The sequence below is a fragment of the Periplaneta americana genome, chromosome 1 (genome assembly GCF_040183065.1).
Source record: "Periplaneta americana isolate PAMFEO1 chromosome 1, P.americana_PAMFEO1_priV1, whole genome shotgun sequence".
NCBI lineage: Eukaryota > Metazoa > Arthropoda > Insecta > Blattodea > Blattidae > Periplaneta > Periplaneta americana.
Genome location: NC_091117.1, coordinates 140,409,527 through 140,428,533, shown reverse-complemented (window position 1 = coordinate 140,428,533; position 19,007 = coordinate 140,409,527). Strand labels below are relative to the sequence as shown.

Sequence of the window (19,007 nt, the reverse complement as noted above, 5' to 3'; positions counted from 1 at the left end):
CAATAGACCACCCTGTCAAAACCACTTCTAGAAGCGGAAATTGTTTTATTGTCATTTTCGTTTCCGTTTGGAGGGGAAGAAACAGATTCGCCGTATGAAATCGCTTCAGTTTACAAGGAGATTTCCGTGGTGTTAGTATTCTGTGTAAGACGTGTATTTCTTTAAAGTGTGCTTTAATGATAATTAGTAGTTTATGTCATACCGGATGAGTGCAAAATTCTCGTGCGTTAATAAAACCAACAGTTTCTGCTATATTTGTGCTAAGTTCGTTCCAATTAAACAAAAATACAAATTAATCTCATTAACTCAAGCAAACACACGAATTATATTTCGGGGGCAATGTAGGCGATTTTGATAAAAATATTTGTTGCAAAACTTGTACCTCAAATTTGGGTACAATACTGGTTAAAGTGGAAAAATCAAGCCATGAGGTTAGCCGTGTCAATGATTTGCAGGGAACCAACAAATCATAATACAGACTGTTACTTTTGTTTGATTCCACCACTACAGGGTATGACATCTAAAAGCAAACTGTAATCTGATATCCAAACATTCCATCAGCCATCCGATCAGTCCTCACAGTTCCGAAGTGCCTGTGCCAATACCTCCAACTAATTTTGTACATGATTCTTCTTCATCACCCGAAGAAGAAGGTGGCCCTTCTGAAGCCTTCGAATACGAAAGCAGTTCCTCAGGAGTGCATCATTTAATGGCACAAGGAGACTAAACGATTTAGTTAGAGGTCTGGATTTTAGTAAATCTAAAGAAGAACTATTAGCCTCCAGACCAAAGGGTTTACAGTTATTTAACAGAAGAATCAGAGTGATAGTATTTCGTGTTCAGCATGAACCATATGTTTCATTATATTCGAAAATGGACAATGTTCTCTATTGTAATGCCTTTTCCTCCGAGAATTGTGGCGATTTCAGTGATGAGCATGGTGAGCGTTTTGATCAAGACATTTCAACTATGAAAAAAATTCAAAGGACAGTGAAGTACCAATATGCTAGCAGACTATTGTTAGACTTTAGCTCGTGATGTACCTGATGGCCCTTATAAAAGAAAATACAGAAAAGGAAAGCTGTAATCTTCTGAACAGTGAGTACTTAATCTTATTGTCATTATATAAAGCAGTACCTTTGCATAGATATAATTTCTCAAACACCGTAACCATCAACTGTTTTTATTGTCATATTCGTATTTAGGAGCCTCCGGCGCTGCTCGGTCAGTTAAGGCGCTTGCCTGCCGGTCTGAAGTTGCGCTTGAGCGCAGGTTCGATCCCCACTTGGGCTGATTACCTGGTTGGGCTTTTTCCGAGGTTTTCCCCAACCGTAAGGTGAATGCCAGATAATCTATGGCGAATCCTCGGCATCATCTCGCCAAATACCATCTCGCTATCATCAATCCTATCGACGCTAAATAACCTAGTAGTTGATGCAGCGTCGTTAAATAACCAAGTAAAAAAATCTTATTTAGGAGGCTCAAATTTTGTACAAAACATGTATCACATGCCCAACGCAAAAAAAAAAATAAATTAAAATTTGTTAGGCAGTCTAGTATGTACAGTCACGAAGCTTGAGTTTTATCTTGAGGGTACTAGGAACAATAGACTGTGCTGGTGCTATTTCGCATTGTCTGTAATGAGGCGATAGTAGCGATCCTAGTAGTTAGCAACTATCTAACGATGCATATTTCCTACGTATTGAGCTTGGTGACTGTATATACTAGACTGTGGTAATACAGTAGTTCATAATTAGTTTCTTTCTGTAAACGGCCCCAATGAAACTTAATTTCTGACGGTCCTCGTAATTGGGCTCTAGCGGCCAAAATTTTTGTAAGCACTTAGATGGAAAAAAACCCCTTTTTGTCTGCCCCCGTGAGAATGTTTGCTTGTAAGACACACAATACACATTGACAACGGAGGGGACATCCATGCCATCGAGAGAATTTAAACTCTACTACAGCCGTGATCCTCACGGAGCGTTAAACCTGCGTTTCAGCGAAATTATGAGGGAAATAAAAAATGTCAAATTTATTGAGCCTTATTCTGAACACATAGGCCTACAGACTGTAGAATGGTTTCCCAATCATGGAAGGACAATGAATTTCAAGAACTAATCTAAGCACAGAACTGTTCTATGCGGCAAGCAGCAAGAAGTTGTCATACTCACAGTAGCCTATAGATTGTTTTATGGGCATTTCATTGCCGACCATAAAAGAAAAACTACTGAGTGTAATCCATACCAGAGACTATCACAAGAGGTCTTCACTTTCAGACAGCAATTTATTAAACGTACTTTGGGCAGTAAAGATGTATCAACAATGGAAGTTCGTACTCATATTATTTCCTACAGTTTTCTAGTGCACCCTATCCCTGACATTATAGAAAATTGCACTCATCTGTACACTTTAATATCTGTGTCGTGTTTGATGGCTAAGAAGCACAACTTTAGCTCTGTCTGGGTTCGAATTCCGTCTAGGACATGAATGTTGTTGTCATTGTTATGACCTGCTGTGTTGCCAATTGGAGGCAAACGCAATATTGAACCAACTTCAAAGAGTTCTCACATACACTTATCAGGAAAATTTATCAGACCTCCATTTATAAAAATTAAATCTAATAAGAAATCAATGATAAAATTATTGCAACTGGAATAATTTTATTTTTATGGAATTGAATGTTTCATTGCCGTTCAATATTATAAAATTTTGAAGTGAATATGCCATATTCGTAGATAATAATATGGAATTTAGAATAGGCTACAACAAAATGTATTGTATATAATGAATAGTAATCTGCGTGACAAGGATTTGAGTGTAAAATAGATGCAGTGAATCTCGGCGAACGTTCCCGATGTTTCTGTCGGCGAGCAAGCAGCAGGTCCCCCCTCCCCGCTCCGTCGCTGATTGCATCCGCGGACTAACGGCGCTTCGCCGGATTAAAGCTTATGTACTATGTCATATTAATAACATTCGTATATTTGGCCGTGAAATTATTCGCAGCTGTTATAGCCTGCTCGTTCCCCAGATCTAACACCATGTGACTTTTATTTCTGGAGAACACTGAAAAATAAAGTGTATGCAATTAATCTTAATACGTTGGAGAAACTCAAAGGAAACATTCGAACACAACAGGAATTCGTTCTGTAAGTGCAGAGGAATAGATGCGTGTGAGTGATAGGTGTTTATGACGATGTGAATTGCATTATGTATCACACACGATGGGAACACTTCCAGCAGTTACTGTGAGGAGGGCGAGTACCGAATGTTATACAGCGTGGGTATGTGAGTGAGTTATCTTGTTTGATTGTTTTATTTAATATCAAATATATTTTGTTGGGGTGATGGGAAGAATTAACTTTTTTGTATATCTGAGTGAGTGAGAGTGAGTGAGTGAGTGAGTGAGTGAGTGAGTGAGTGAGTGAGTGAGTGAGTGAGTGAGTGAGTGAGTATATGTAAAATCCTTAAAGTTCTTTAGGGCCGAAATAATAGAAAATTATTATTATTATTATTATTATTAATATTATTATTATTATTTTGGAATTGTTTTTTCATAAATCGTTCCGTTCAGGTAGGCAATTTATAGAAAACTTTGTAAACTGCTTCCTCTTGTTCCTTTTTTCCATCGAAAAAGCCTTATGATATGCTTCTGCCTAAAATATAGTTCCACACATTGCAGAACAGTTCTGTTATGTGGACGGCAACAGTAAAATTGTCTTCATAATCTCTAAACCAAATTAATTTTTCTCATGAATAATGAATGCATCATTGTTTTGACCGATGATAATTTTGTTTATGTTTCCAACTATTACTATCAAATGTACACCATATCTTTGTGTGTTAATACTTTCATTATTCTTATGGTTACTTGTTTTTTTTTGCCAAATATGCTAATACCCAAAACATATAACATGTGGTGCTTTTTGAAATTATATATCCAAATATGTGGAAAGCAGTTAATCATTTCAAAGCTTTTGTTAGGTTATGAAATAGCATCACACAATGTTTCCCAGTGTTAAGATGACCGATTGCAAATTGTACTTAGAACAGAGTTGATTTATGAAAATTAAAGCAAACAATATATCAAACCAGGAGCTCAAAAAAAAAAAAAAAAAAAAAAACCTGAAATTCGACAGTGCTTAAAAACTTCAATTTTTTATCATTTCTATTTACCACCATCATAGGTATCAGATGCTTTAGCAGAACTAATATCAGAGGTCCCTCCTGTTGGTGAATGTTTTGGATTTTCTCATTGTATGCTGGAAAACTATATTGAAACATCAGCCTGCTCCCTTGTATTATGGGCCGAAGCACAAATTTCGAATTGTACGAACTACAAACACAGCAGAATGTTACTATGACTGCAGCATGAATTTTGTAAGACATCCACCTATCTTCATGGTCATAATTGTATTAAAATAAGAACATAGACTGCATGTGAGGAATTAAAAATTCGAGAAACAGAAATGGGAAGAACAATAAAAAAAAGCGGAATGGACAAACACGCAATGAACTATTCATCTTGAATCAGTATGAACAATACACTTCGCACGAGATATCCCGTATACTTGAGCATGGGATATTAAGAATAGATGAGCACATATTTAATTTTTTATTACAATGTTGCCATGCGATGAAATGAAAAATATTTATTTACTGAAATAAAAAAAATAATATGCGATGAAATGACCGACAGCCATATTTCCGGTGCTTTTGAGCCAGACAGTGCATTTCAACCTTCTACGTTTCTTAGCTAGTTCCTTGAGCACATCATTTTCATTCACAGAAATTTTCTCATGTATGTATGTACATGAGAGCCAGTCCATTAAGACGGTCTTCTCCTGTGCTGTTCCTAAGGTAGGCCTATGTTTTCTTAGTGATGAAAATGACCTTTTAGAAGTACGAGTAGTTACAAGGAGAGTTTCCATTATGTGAAGATTTGTATTACGGAAGTAAGTCACTGTCATAATCATAATATTGCAGAATGTCAACAACTTTTTTTTTTTCCTGAGAAGCTCTGGAGTTGTTTTTACCCCCAAATCTGAATTAACCTAACCTAGAAAAGCAGTATACTTACACCATAACATATGAAACAAAAATTATTACAAAATTCCCTAATTGTTATTTATTTATTTTTTTTTACGATACGAGATGATCTGCATTTAAAATTCATTAACATTGAAGAATTGGCATGACTGCAGATGAAAAGCAAAACGAAGCAGAAACTAGAGAAATTATTGATGATTATTATTATGTGGATTTCGTTCGTGTCCAAGTTACTTTATTTTTCTTCATTTTGGATTGTATGATGCCTGTTGTCCATACATATTACCCATGATTGAAGTTTAAGTCGTATATATGTACCCGTAAAATGAATGTTTTGCAATGCAACTTTGTCAGGTTTTGTTTTTAAAATCTCAGCACATTACAGGTACTCTGTGCTATTGAAAATGTGTCAGAGACTCTTGTCATAAAAATTTATGTATTATGGAAGGCATAGTCTATTGTTAGGTTGTCAATGTCATTTCTTTCAGACAGCTGTATTTGTCTTCCATACCTTCATTTGTCAGAGTATAATAGCATCAAAATTTCCGGATTACAAAATTTTATGGATCACACGTCGTGTTGGTAACCAAGAACCAAATTATTGTTGATATCTTATTTACTACAGCTCGATATAGCACAAGGATTTAGTAATGAAAAGTGTGTTTTTTTTTTTTGATACTTTATGTTGATTATGCGCTGACATGTCAAAATTTTGTAATCAGTTTCATCTGCGAGGGCTTTAAATACTGCAATTAACACAGGTAATTGAAATATTGAATATGTTAGCCTACGGCTTATATTATTACCGGTATCAGTTTCAGTCATGTCTTCATAATATGTTGTTCATTGTACGTTTGCCAGCAGCATGGATATCTCTTTGAGCTGTTACATTCATAAGGTGATAACTGTATGTCGCGTCATTCAGTATATTGCACTACTACCTATATGATAGTGTAATTTTCAATATGTACCTTCAGATATGGAATTAAAATTTGGAGCGAGTCTTGATGGGAGTCCACCTGTATGTAGGCAACAATTTTCACACGACTGTTCACAAGTAGCATATATTCAAGGCCTGCACATGCGCAGTGTGTTGTAAGCGAAACTTGTACAATAAGAGAGCTCCACATTTTATTTCCGTATCTGTACATCCGAAGCTGACTCTTAACAGTCTGGATTGAAATTCTGATATCAATAGGAATACCGTCGTTGTTCCTGCAAAATTCCTATGTGGCATACTATATTTATCTATTTTCAGATTTTCGCTCTATTATGATTATGTCTCGTGACCAAAATATTGTGCGAAAATATAAATGACACTCGGGAGCAAATTAAACGCAGAATAAATATGGAAAATACGTGTTATTATTCGGTTCAGAACCTTTTGTCATCTAGACTGCTGTCAAAAAATCTGAAAGTTAGAATTTATAAAACAGTTATATTACCGGTTGTTCTGTATGGTTGTGAAACTTGGACTCTCACTTTGACAGAGGAACAGAGATTAAGGGTGTTTTATCATTATTATTTCTGAAGCTTTCATGAGCTTTCTGCTCTCTTCTTTTCATGCTTGGCTAAGCGTCAGTTTCAGTGTTTGGGGCCGGAGGCCTTGCGAGCCATAGCTCACTGATCCCTGAAGCATCGGGGAGTCCGGTGCGTCAGGGTTCAGACAGTTCATACAGACAAGCAAAATTAAGGGTGTTTTAGAATAAGGTTCTTAGGAAAATATTTGGGGCTAAGTGGGATGAAGTTACAGAAGAATGGAGAAAGTTACACAACGCAGAACTGCACGCATTGTATTCTTCACCTGACATAATTAGGAACATGCAATCCAGACGTTTGAGATGGGCAGGGCATGTAGCACATATGGACGAATTCGGGGAGGCCGGAGGGAAAAAGACCTTTGGGGAGGCCGAGACGTAGATGGGAGGATAATATTAAAATGGGTTTGAGGGAGGTGGGATATGATGGTAGAAACTGGATTAATCTTGCACAGGATAGGGACCGATGGCGGGCTTCTGTGAGGGCGGCAATGAACCTGTGGGTTCCTTAAAAGCCATTTGTAAGTAAGTAAGTTGTATATGTAATTATATTTCTTTCTTTCGAAAATGTAAGAATTCACAATCTCCTATGTACCACTGCCATAGAATGAATAATTGTGTTTTTTCTTCCTACTGAAAAATTTTATATTTTGCACTTAGGAGTTATTGCAGGAACAACGACGATACATTACATATTAAGTATATTATCAATTATCATATCGTATCGTAATTCTATGATGGGCTACTAAGTTTACAGTATGTAGGCTATATTTTTATTTTCGCTATTTATTGGACTATAGAACAATTCATACAATATATTCATAATCAAATGTGTGAAGTCAAGTTACATAGTGAATGAAGTGGCGAATTGCAGGCCTAGCTTCCATATGAGGAAATTTGGGCTTTCGTTTTGAAGTAAACATATGAGAAAATTTATTGTTTTGATTATGTAACCGATTTGTTATCCGTGTTTTATATTAACCGGTACTTGGCTGTCGTCTTCTAACCATACTGACTGGGATGTGAATGATATCTAGCATTTTATACCATATTAATCTTAGTCCGATTAGTGAAATAATTGTTACTAGTCAGCGATGAATGGAATGGTGGGAGAAAAGAACCCAATTATCTCCTGGCTTAGTTGCCTAATGAGTGATGCCTTATTTGTGTTATGCCTACTTACGATGTTCCAACAGATTATGAGGCAAGTTTTCGCATAGTACTTCTTTTTACTTTAGTCGTTCTCATTCCACCATTCCTCCACGATCCTCAAATCCCCATTATGGCTTGAAGAGATAAATAAATAAGGAACCAGTTATGAATAATAGTGATATTTATACACTCACAGTTTTTCCCCCACTGAGCCATGATGTGGAAGCGCATGACTTTGAAGCTTCATATTTTTTATCTCTCGTGTTTTTATGTTTCAGGTAACAACGCGCACGCAGATGAGGGTGCCGATTCACCACATGACAAGACCCTAACCGTAAGTGCTGCAATTTTGTACTCGTATTTTAATCACGTAAAAGTGCTAGTCCATCGAATATCTCTTCCCTAACGACTGGGGGTTTGGGACGAGAAAGTAAACGAACTTCTACATTTAGTTTTGTCGAACTGCGTTTTTGCTGTAGATCGCCTGTCGTTTATAAAACGTACAAATAGTCTACTAATATTGACGGCACACCCTCTGATTTGAGTTTCTGGTTGATATGTGCATGTATTATCAGGCAGTACAGTACATCTCACTTGACGATATATATCAGAGGAACAACAATTCTTTGTATGCATCTGAAGCCTGACTAGTGTAGAATGTAGTTAGTCGACGATGTATGCATACATTGTATACAATGGAGGGGGAAAGGAACTGGCCACCCTACCCCATTATCTCCTGGCCTAGTTGCCGCATAATTGGTGCCTTCTTGATATTACTTGTGAGATTCAGACCTGTCTTCGGACAGTTGACTAAACAACAACAGCATTGACGGTACACACGTGAATGTTTGACATATTAAATTATCATCATCTTCCAAACAAGTCCAAGGTCCGTTACGGTCTCAGTGAGTCATTCTCGGTCCACTTTTTTTTTCTTCCCCTGGGGGACGGTATTGAAGCATGGTTTTTGCAAGTCAATTACGATTCATTCGTTGAACATGGTTTTTCCACTGCAGCTGGTACTTGCTTATAATCTGTAAGATTGGTTGCAATTGAAGTTCTTGCATGATATCCTCATTTCTTTTGTGATCCAAGTGATTATATCCTAGTGTTGCTGTCATGAATTTCATTTCACAGGCCGTTATCCTGCTGATATCATTGTCCATGCTTCATTTCCGTAACGGAACTAAGGTTTGATATAAACATATTTTTGTGTGTCGCTGTACTAGGACAGGCTTCATAATTTTGTTGATTATTCCCATTTTTTAATTGTATTTGCAAATTTTACGAATTATATCTCTGTCACCAATAAATGTTAAGTTATAGCCAAGATACATAAACTCATTTACTCATAATAAATTAAATACCATAAAATGTTCATCCTTGGAAATGATGAAAATCTAGCGGATGTGATTGTGAACAGAGAACGGAAGAATGTCTCTGTATTTCTACGTTGCGTTGTCTTGCAATGTGTTAAACGGTGACCTTAGGCCTTACTCACTATGTCGTTCCCTCTCATAGTAACATCTTCAGAACCGAGCAGTCACTTGCACTGAAACTAGGCTTAAAAGGGTGGTATTATTTATAATTTTTTTATTTCTTCTCCTGCTGCTACTAATGCCACTGCTGCTACTACTGCTACACTGTAACTGAAATTTTATCTTCTAGGGCTACAAATTCAATGACCTGTGCGAAATTTTATATTTACCTTCCCTGCAGATCCCTGGTTCCCTGTCCCAAAATACTTACCTAGGACCCCTCTACAACCCCTTAAATTTCTTTGGTTGAATTCTAGAACACTCTGCATATAAAAAATATATTATTGGAAACACGTTACCGAATCGGAATGTAGGGCTATGTAGAGGTTATCTGTATCACGGGCGGTGCTGCAGGAATTTAGCGTTATACTTACAATTATTATTATTCATCATTCCGGACTTCGCGTGCAGGTTATTGCGTGTGTACTTATTTATTGAAAATCCACCCAAAGCTCCCCTAAAGCTACGTTTGGTATTTAATATTTTCTATAGTGTGTATATGAAGAACACATTATGCTACAATTTAAGGAACCGGTTGCTTGTATGTTACTTTTAACTTTGACTTATTTCTCGAGGTCATATTTAATCCATAGAAACGTGGGATAAAAAATGTACGGCACTTAGTTGCGTGACTATTCCGATACGATGTTCAACAGTTGCTGCTGTGTAATATCTTCTGTTGGACTTGATATTTTGTGTTTCAACAAGGTTAGTAATTGAGTTTACGGTATTTGAATTAAAAGATTAATTCCAACAGGTGTTGGAGTGTTTCTCGAAGATGAAAAGATTTTTGTTCATAGTGAAGTTCAGTCTGAACTGTTCAGAGGTAATTACATAAATAAATGGATAATAAATTAGTACTTCTCAGAGATTTATTTCATGTTGAAAGACGTGGGTACACCACCACGAGGTCTTGTAAGATTTTAAACATCTGATTATTTATTAGGATTAGGCTTTTGGGTATTCCATCGTGTCCTGGAACTTGACATTTCCAACGTTTCCATACTATTTGCAGGTTGCATCGTCAGGACAGATAGGTAAGATCAGAGAGGTCTTCTACTTTGTTGGGCTCTCTGCACCAGACTAATCGGGACGATTGAGCCTTTTCTTACACCTATAGAAGGAAGGTTGTTAACTATAATAATTTCTCTCTTTTAAAAGTAGTTGTTCAAATTGCCTAATATTACTGGGAGTTTCTTTCCAATAGGGCTAATTATACGAGTTTTTAGACTTTCCGGTTTAGATAATATAGTTTGTCTTACCTGCTTCTTAACAGCACCTCCAATACCATCAACTGAACTTTTGCCATATGATGTGGCAAAAAAATTCCAGGAAAACATTGTCCAATTTTTAAGCAAAATTCACACGTAATATTCAAGTTTAAACTTACCATAACTTAGGTACTTTACGCCACTGCATCCCTGTTTAGAATTATGATTATATATAAACACAATATAAATCTCAGCACAAGACAGTTTTGTTCACCGAAAGAGTTCCTTGTAAACAGATAGCACGCGCTAATATTCACCGAAGTAATTCGTGCGAAAATAGAAGAATGATGCATTCCTGTAAGAATGTTGTTTTAATGTTGTGAAAGTTCACTTAATGTACTTAATATTGAGGTTTCAGACAAAATTATGATTTTAAAATGCAGTGTTTTGTCCTTCATTCCATGGAATGACTCATATGCATTTATTTGGAATGATCTTCAAGAAAAAAATAAAATGTACACAAGCATATTATTCCTAACGCAACAAAGAATTGTATTGTTGCGAAACGTTAAAGGTATACAATTCGAAGTATGAATTATTTTCACGATACGAATTTTTACCAGCCAGCTCCGAGAAACTTCATTTAATACTACTTTCTTTCTTACGAACAACGTAGGAGAGCAAGAACAGCTAAAATCATATGTTTAATAATTTTTTATTTAATATGACATTAAGTATATCATAATCTTTATTGTAATTAGACCTAAGTTATTTAAGTATTCAAATGTATATTATTACACTTAATTACTGTCAAAATGAATACATTAACATTGTTTATGTAGGCCCTAATTATCTCCTGTGGCACACGGCGAACGCTTCATACGTGGGAAGCCAGTTGAGTTGAACACATAAAATTAAATAGAATATAATTATCCATTAGTTTGAAATCCAGTCTGTGCGCCGATCTGCATTGCTTATTAATATTTTTCATCCTAGCACTTTCCCTCACACTCCCGCGGTTAATGCTAAACTGCATTTTTGGTACCCTTTGTTAGATAAACAAATATTAGGTCCGTAATTATAGTTCCTCGAAATTTTGAAAGGCAACATACATTTGCCCTGTCTGGTATTGATTTATTGAGAAGTCAACAAACGAAACAGGGAGGATACAGAATAAACAGTGACCTAATTCTTTTAAAAAATCATAAACTAAAGTAATGAAGTGTAAATAAAACGAGAGATTATCTCCAAAAATTATCAAAATAAGAGAGAGAAAAATAAATATGAAGTCGATAAATAAATATTTGTAGATTAAAAAATATGTGGCTGAATGCGTAAAGTGTGCAAATACGTTGAATCGCAAAGTTCTGTATGCCATGACCAATAGCCACTCTATTTAAGTGCAGTAAGTTATGAGTAAATTTATTGAATGATTTCGTGCAATAACTTGATATGGCACAGCATTAATGTTAATTGTATTGACATTAGGCAATAAAATGTAAAAAAAAAAAAAAAAATGCAAATCTATTGGGAAACTCCTCTTATTATTGTGCATTGATATTAAGGAATTTAGAAACTGTGGGATAGAAGGAGACGGATTAAGTGTGCAGGAAGATGCGATGATCCGTGAGCAAGTAAGAGTCTACGGTGGTTTTGTGGTATTCTTCGTATAAGTGAGGAAATATAGAATAATACACCGTGTCCCGCTTAGAGGGATCGAGAAATAAGTGCTAATTTAAAGTATAAATAATGGTTTTATAACATAACTTTTTGTATAACTTGATGTAAAAACTCTCCTAGTTTCGGAGAATGGTCAGTGCAACTCGATGTGTGAGCCTCGAGCTACCCTGAAGACATCCAAAAGGTACTCAACCTTCTGCCAAGTGTTCCATAACATTTGTGGAGTGATTAGCGCAGCTGAATTTATAATGCGTTGTCTCAGTTTTTCTGTCAACTGTACCACGTTGATACACAACATTCGTCATAAAAGCCCAGGAAAAGGTCAATTGGCGTCAAGTCGGGTGACCTAGGTGGCCAGGCAAGGGTTCTCCTCTTCCGATCAATCTATTGTGAAAGTTTGCATTCAAGAAGTCACACACTGCTCCATAGTAATGGGGTGGAACCCCATGTTGCTGAAAAACCGATCCTGGGGGAGTTGAGTTCAACATCAAAAGTTCTGCACATGTCTAGATACACATCCCCTTTGATTGTCGCCTTGATGAAGGAGAATGGTCCAATGACGGAATGTTCTATTGAATGGCGCCAGGCTTGTTTGCACGATAAATGTTAGTGCGAAAGCGCATGAACATGCAACTGTTTTCAAACAATTGGTCCATAAACTTGGACAATTTCTGCAACTTGTCAGATGTAAATCAAAACAATATCTTCATCTGATTTTAAATGGTGAGCATTTATTTCTCGATACCTCTAAGCGGGACACGGTGTATAGAGTATTCAGGACTGAAGGTACGAAAGTAACGCAAGAAAGATAGTCCACGAAGAATATAGAACGAATGAATAGAGAAAACAACGGATTACGAGATCCTCTTCATAGAAAATGTTCGCAATTGTTTTTTTGAGCAATCAGGGACAATAAGGCTGCTTTTAATCATGTAAAACCGCACGTACAAATGTAAGGGTCCTTATCGATAGGGACGCGGGGCACCCTTAATTTAGAAGTCTGCAGGTGTTCAGGCCACCACTTGGAGATATATGAATAACATTCTGCTCAACAATGCAGAAAAAAGAAAAGTGATCCCGGCATAATTTGTAAACTTAAAGACGAGATTAAATAAAATAATTACAGTTTAAATTTCATATAATATTTTCAGGAAAGCTTAATATAAAAAAGTTTCTGCACTGTTACGTAGTGACGTGTTTCTGTACAAGAGAGAAAAAGAGAGGGGTTAGGAGGTAAATGATGTCCACCATAACCCCGTTAAATGAGGATTCTGTGGTTTTGCTTTGCCCCCCCCCCTCCCCAAGGAAACGGTTCTCTCTTCGCCTATGGTCCTCAAGTCCCTTTCCTTTCATTTGGTGTTTACAAGTTTGCAATGGAATATGATATAGCAGATGAAAGTGCTGGTTCATTATTCTGTATTGTTTGTAATATGCATTACATTCCTAATTCTGGTCGTATAAAATTATTTCTTCGACGTGTAGCTTGCTAAGGGAAGTAATTGAATTATAAATTAAGATAGAAGCAAGAAGTAAAGGTAGTCTACCCTATTTGCGGCATTAAGGCGAATAGAAGCTAGGAAGATGACCCTTCTGGCTGTCTTGACTGTGGAACTATTACTATTGTAGTAGGAGGTGATTATATTGTTGGTACTATACTCCGATGGCCTTTACTCCCAAGAAAGGACCGATACTGACATTTTTATATGATACAGCTTTGGAAGACCAGGCTTCAACAATTTTAATTGTCAGAATTTCTTGGGAGAGATACAGATCTCAACGACCTAGATTCTGTTGTAGTGAAAAAGAGAAATGAAGTAGACAATGGAGTCAATGCTGCGGCTGTTGGTCACTGGTGTAGCCAACCTGTTACTGTCATTTTTATAGTCTTATGAATGTAGTCTATTATTTTGCGACATGTAATAATTTTCTTTGTTGATTTTACTACTGCCTTGGTTTTTCTACTCTTATTTACTGGTTGTAATAAAAGTTTTCATAACATGGTTTTAGACACATTTTTGTGGTTTCGGTTAAGGGGTGTGCACGCAGTTTGGAATAGTAATAGTCTTTGAGAGCTATTAGCAGTTTCTCGTACATTAAACCGTGTTAAGTGTGAGTAACAATATATATATATATATATATATATATATATATATATATATATATATATATATATATATGTATATATACGATTTATAGCATTGTTGTATTTTTGTTCAGTGTATTTTAGTAAAACATTATTGAATATAGTGGCTAAATCTATGTAAATATAGTTAAATATATCACACATACAGAACATCCAACATTGCAGTTACACGAAACTATTACATATCAGGGAGAACAACAGTTAATAGCTCTTGGTAACGAAACGCAACACGCAGTTTCTTCTTTCTTTGCCTTCCCCAATGATGAAGTTGTTACATAGCTTTACGTTGGGTGTTTCTGCATATAAGACTCGATGCAAATTGCCTAATACCATGTGACACAGTTGTCGACAGCTGATATTGTTTACCCATAAATTCCGTGTGTGAGTAATGTTCGATAATATTGTGCTTATTGTTACCCACAAAAAATGTTCTGAAGCCAGTTTATTAGTCTCACTTACCGTTTCATTACCGTGATTACCATAATGTCTTTTAATCTATGTGAGAGGACAATACTGATAATGATGAGCATCTGCTCTTATACAATGAATGTAATTTAATATTTTTGGTTAAAGCGGTTACAATTTTTGTTTCGTGATGTCATAAATCATACTTACTTCTAGTACTCACTCACTTACTTATGGCTTTTAAGGAACCCGGAGGTTCATTGCCCGCCATCGGTCCCTATCCTGTGCAAGATTAATCCCGTCCCTACCATCATATCCCACCTCCCTCAAATCCATTTTAATATTATCCTCCCATCTATGTCTCGGCCATGTATTGTGGATCCCTATCACCACGTCATGGCGCGTCCTCAGGTTGCGGATAGAGGCGGCCTCCAATATGGAGGGTAGCTGCGAATATATTGAATAAGCAGTCGTGGTCAGCCGATAAGGGGTGGTCCTCCAGCTTGGGGGTTGGGCGAAGGGCTAACAACCCACCACCGTAAAAAAACAGCTTGTTACGAAACCAAACAATAAGCCTCGGAATGGGACTGATTCTCCGGCACGACCACAGCAAAGGAATAAGGTTATGAGAAATCCAGACGTGTGAGATGGGCAGGGCATGTAGCACGTATGGACGAATCCAAAAATGCATATAGAGTGTTAGTTGGGAGGCCGGAGGGAATAAGACCTTTGGCATAAATCATAAATTCAACGGTCTCAATAATATTTATGATTTATTATAGTTTTCTTTAACGGATTGAACGTATTTAGTAGTATGCTCTTTTTTAATATTACGTTATTCCATGTTTTAAGACAAAGTATTGCCATTAATGTCGTAGACCTTTGCTAAAGTCTGTGAAAGGTTGCAGTTTTCATTTTCATAGAAATGTCATCCGACTAATCATACTGAAGAACTTGAAAGCTTAATGATAATCCTTCATTTTTCGGATACATGGGTTTAGTACGAAATTCCTTCCATTTTGTGCAATATTAAAACCCTGCAGTTTTCGTTTTCCTTTTAGCTTCTGTACGATTGGTTCAATTGTGTGATTAAATTCGGATGGCTGACCTACTTTTAAAGTTGCGAAGTTAATTACAACTTGAAGTACAGGACGCTATCAGTGTTCCCAATATATACACATCAAACGAAACTTTGTTTTTGGTTTTAGGTGCTTATATGTTGCACGGTACACAATTTACGAACCTAATTCTTTGAAACACTTGGGTTTCATAAAATGAGTAGGCACTTTTCAGTATAAGTGTTGCCAGTGTTTGAAGATTAATGTACTGTTGCAAGCTCGTCTAGTTTTAAGGCACTGCACTCTTCTGTAACATGGTTAAAAGTATATCCTACCGTTCACTTTGTATAGTACAATGACACATACCAATCGGGTAGTTAAAATCATGTAATGGTTAGGTCGACAGACACAAAGACAGGCAAAGAGAAAGAGAATGAAAGAGCTACAGATGTTGGAGAAAAGAGCAAAAGGCTGAAAAGAGAACTGATAGTATATTGCATCAAACAACACTGCTTCATTTATTGTTTCTTGTTATTTGTTTGATTTATTGCACCTTTGCATTTGATTTATCTGTTATACTTGCAATTTTAATAAGTCAGGCTAGTGATTAGCGCACGAGGAGATCCCTGTTTTTATTATTTCCAACAACTCCAAATAGAGTTTGTTATACACAAATAGGATGAAATGTAATGATTGCCATACCGATCATTCGATGTTCGTGTTTAAACTTTCATAGCGATAAAATAATCAAATTTTGTTTCACCGTATATTTGAGATGTAGGCATATTGAGAGAGGGAAAGAAAATACTGTAAGTTGAAAAATGAAATCCGTTGAAGGGAGATAGCAATACCGAACATGCTAATACTTTACGAAAATATAGTTCGGAGTATTTTTCTTTTTTTTTTTTTCTTCTTTTTTTGTGGGTGTTCAGTATTTTTTCTCATCTATTGCTAATTCTATATATTTAATCAACATAGAATTAGATTTTTAGAAGACAATGCAAGAACTGTCTATTATTATTATTATTATTATTATTATTATTATTATTATTATTATTATTATTATTATTATTATTAATCATCATCATTGTCGTCGTCTTTTGCTTTTTTATTCAAATAATGAGGCTCCTGGCTGTTATGAATTGACACATTTCAAGATGACCGTTTAACTTCTCAGTTTTCATTTTTTAAGATAACTTTAACAACTCCCTCTGTAACTATCGACAGAAATAATATATACTGTTTGATACTTTGCGGTAATTTAATTGAGCTTAAGGGGACTCGGAAGGCAAAAATTCTTGAAAAAAAAATATATATTTCGTTTTTTATGCTATAAAATTCTTTTCCGTATTATTATTATTATATATATATATATATATATATATATATATATATAATACGGAAAAGAATTTATGTATATATATATGTATCACGATTCTATCTTCTTTCTAACTATTTCTAAAACAAATGTGAATAAGATTCTGGAATGCATTAAGGAGTGTTTCTTGTCATAATAATTATGAAAACTATTTTGCACGTGTGAAATTCGACTAGATATTTCCTATCCGAAAAACTGGATCCTACTGCATGAGTGCATTCAAATAATTTTCCTCTGAAAGTAGAGATTATAAATACATATTCGAGCCTCCCAAAAATATCAAATTCATGGATAAACCTTTGAGGTTATAATACCATAACATTTTACTATGAAATAGATTTGTTTTATTTATGTTTAAAAATATTAATTTTATTGTGAACTCGTTTTCTGTAAAACTTAGTATAGTATACGGATTGCTCGCGTCTCCAGTACTATCAGCACATACTTTTTTCTTTCTCCTACCTGGAGTGACAATCAGCTTTCCTTCTGCCACCAGCTGTAGCTACTCTCGGCATGATCTCGACTATAGCGGGGTATATCCCGCGTTCGCTGTAATTTGACTGCTGCAGCAGTCCTGTTTTGATTTCTAATGCCTTTTGATATATTCATCTCTTTATAATAAATCCGTAGACGAAGTACCGGTAGTAATATATATACATATAATATATTCTTATATGAGGTCTCGCCATCCTCATTCAATAATCAATTACTTTAAGTAGCCATACTGTAAATATCTATTAATTTGACAAAAATTCGTTCCGGCAACGAGAATCGAACCTGGGACCTCTCAGCTGAGGTCTCTTTCCATCTGAGCCATACCCGGACACAATCCGCGGTGTCTCGGTATGGCTCAGATGGAAAGAGCGCTCAGCTGAAAGGTTATGGGTTCGATTTGCGGTGTCGGAACGAATATTTCTCAAATTAATAGCTAGTAATAATAGAAAGAATATTTAAAGAAAAAATTACTGAATACACTTTATACACAAAATACCATCTAAAATATTGCCAACTTCTGTCCCAGTTCTGCTAACTATGGAATAAACGAATGGCATACAAGACGGTACTCCATTTATTCTATGGTTAGGCTTTTCTATGAGTGGCTATTCCAATATCTGTTCCGCGATCGTACAACTGAGTCTAAGTCTCTAAGTCACACAGAATATGGCAGGATTCGAACCACGTTCCCTTTTAATGAGAAGCTGTCCACTGACGAGATGCTGTGTATAGTTTGTATGATATTAATTATTAGCTTTGCTACTAGCATATTTTCAGTGACGAAATGGAAGAAAGCCAGCCTTTTACATGCAGTACAATGTACTCATTCTGCTAAGAACCTGACTTTGAATAGGTATGTCGTCTTCCGAAAATATTGTAGGTAGATGTTCGACTGTGTTCTCACGGTTCAGAGAGGGACAGGAAGTTTAACGGGTTTTTATTTTCCAGCAACACGTTTAAGAAAATATATTAGCATAGGGCTAAGCAGCTATAATTATAGACAAGCCTGGACTGGTCTCTATGTCGAAAACTTTATTTGTTGTAGCGTCCAGTCATTTGTTTTGCCATCTCGAATCTCTCTATAGTTATCGATTCTAGATACGTTTGGATGACGATCATGTACTGCAGTTTTACGTGCAGCATCTTGTTTCAGTTCCGGCTGAACTATAATAGCGCTGGCTAACCTAATTTTTGTGTCACTGATCGGCTTTTTCTACAGTTACTATGGCTGTCAAATGAAAACGGACATATTTCGGAAACTCGTCCGTTATTCAGCTGCGGATATACAGGGACATCATTTTGTTTTACTAACATTTTGAATATTAACTAGACTATACCTTTGGATTAACGATTGAGAACCGGA

At 36.0% G+C, this 19,007-nt stretch overlaps 1 protein-coding gene across 19 annotated transcripts in view; it reads left to right on the top strand.

Moving 5' to 3' along the window:
* Positions 1-19,007, top strand: part of LOC138701480 (bromodomain adjacent to zinc finger domain protein 2B-like) — a 1,224,400-nt gene that overhangs the window by 816,071 nt on the left and 389,322 nt on the right. For all 19 annotated transcript variants that reach the window (XM_069828464.1, XM_069828446.1, XM_069828482.1 and 16 more), the window contains one exon: positions 8,015-8,070. The gene's annotated coding sequence lies outside the window, so the exon portion shown is untranslated. The remainder of the gene's footprint in view (positions 1-8,014; positions 8,071-19,007) is intronic.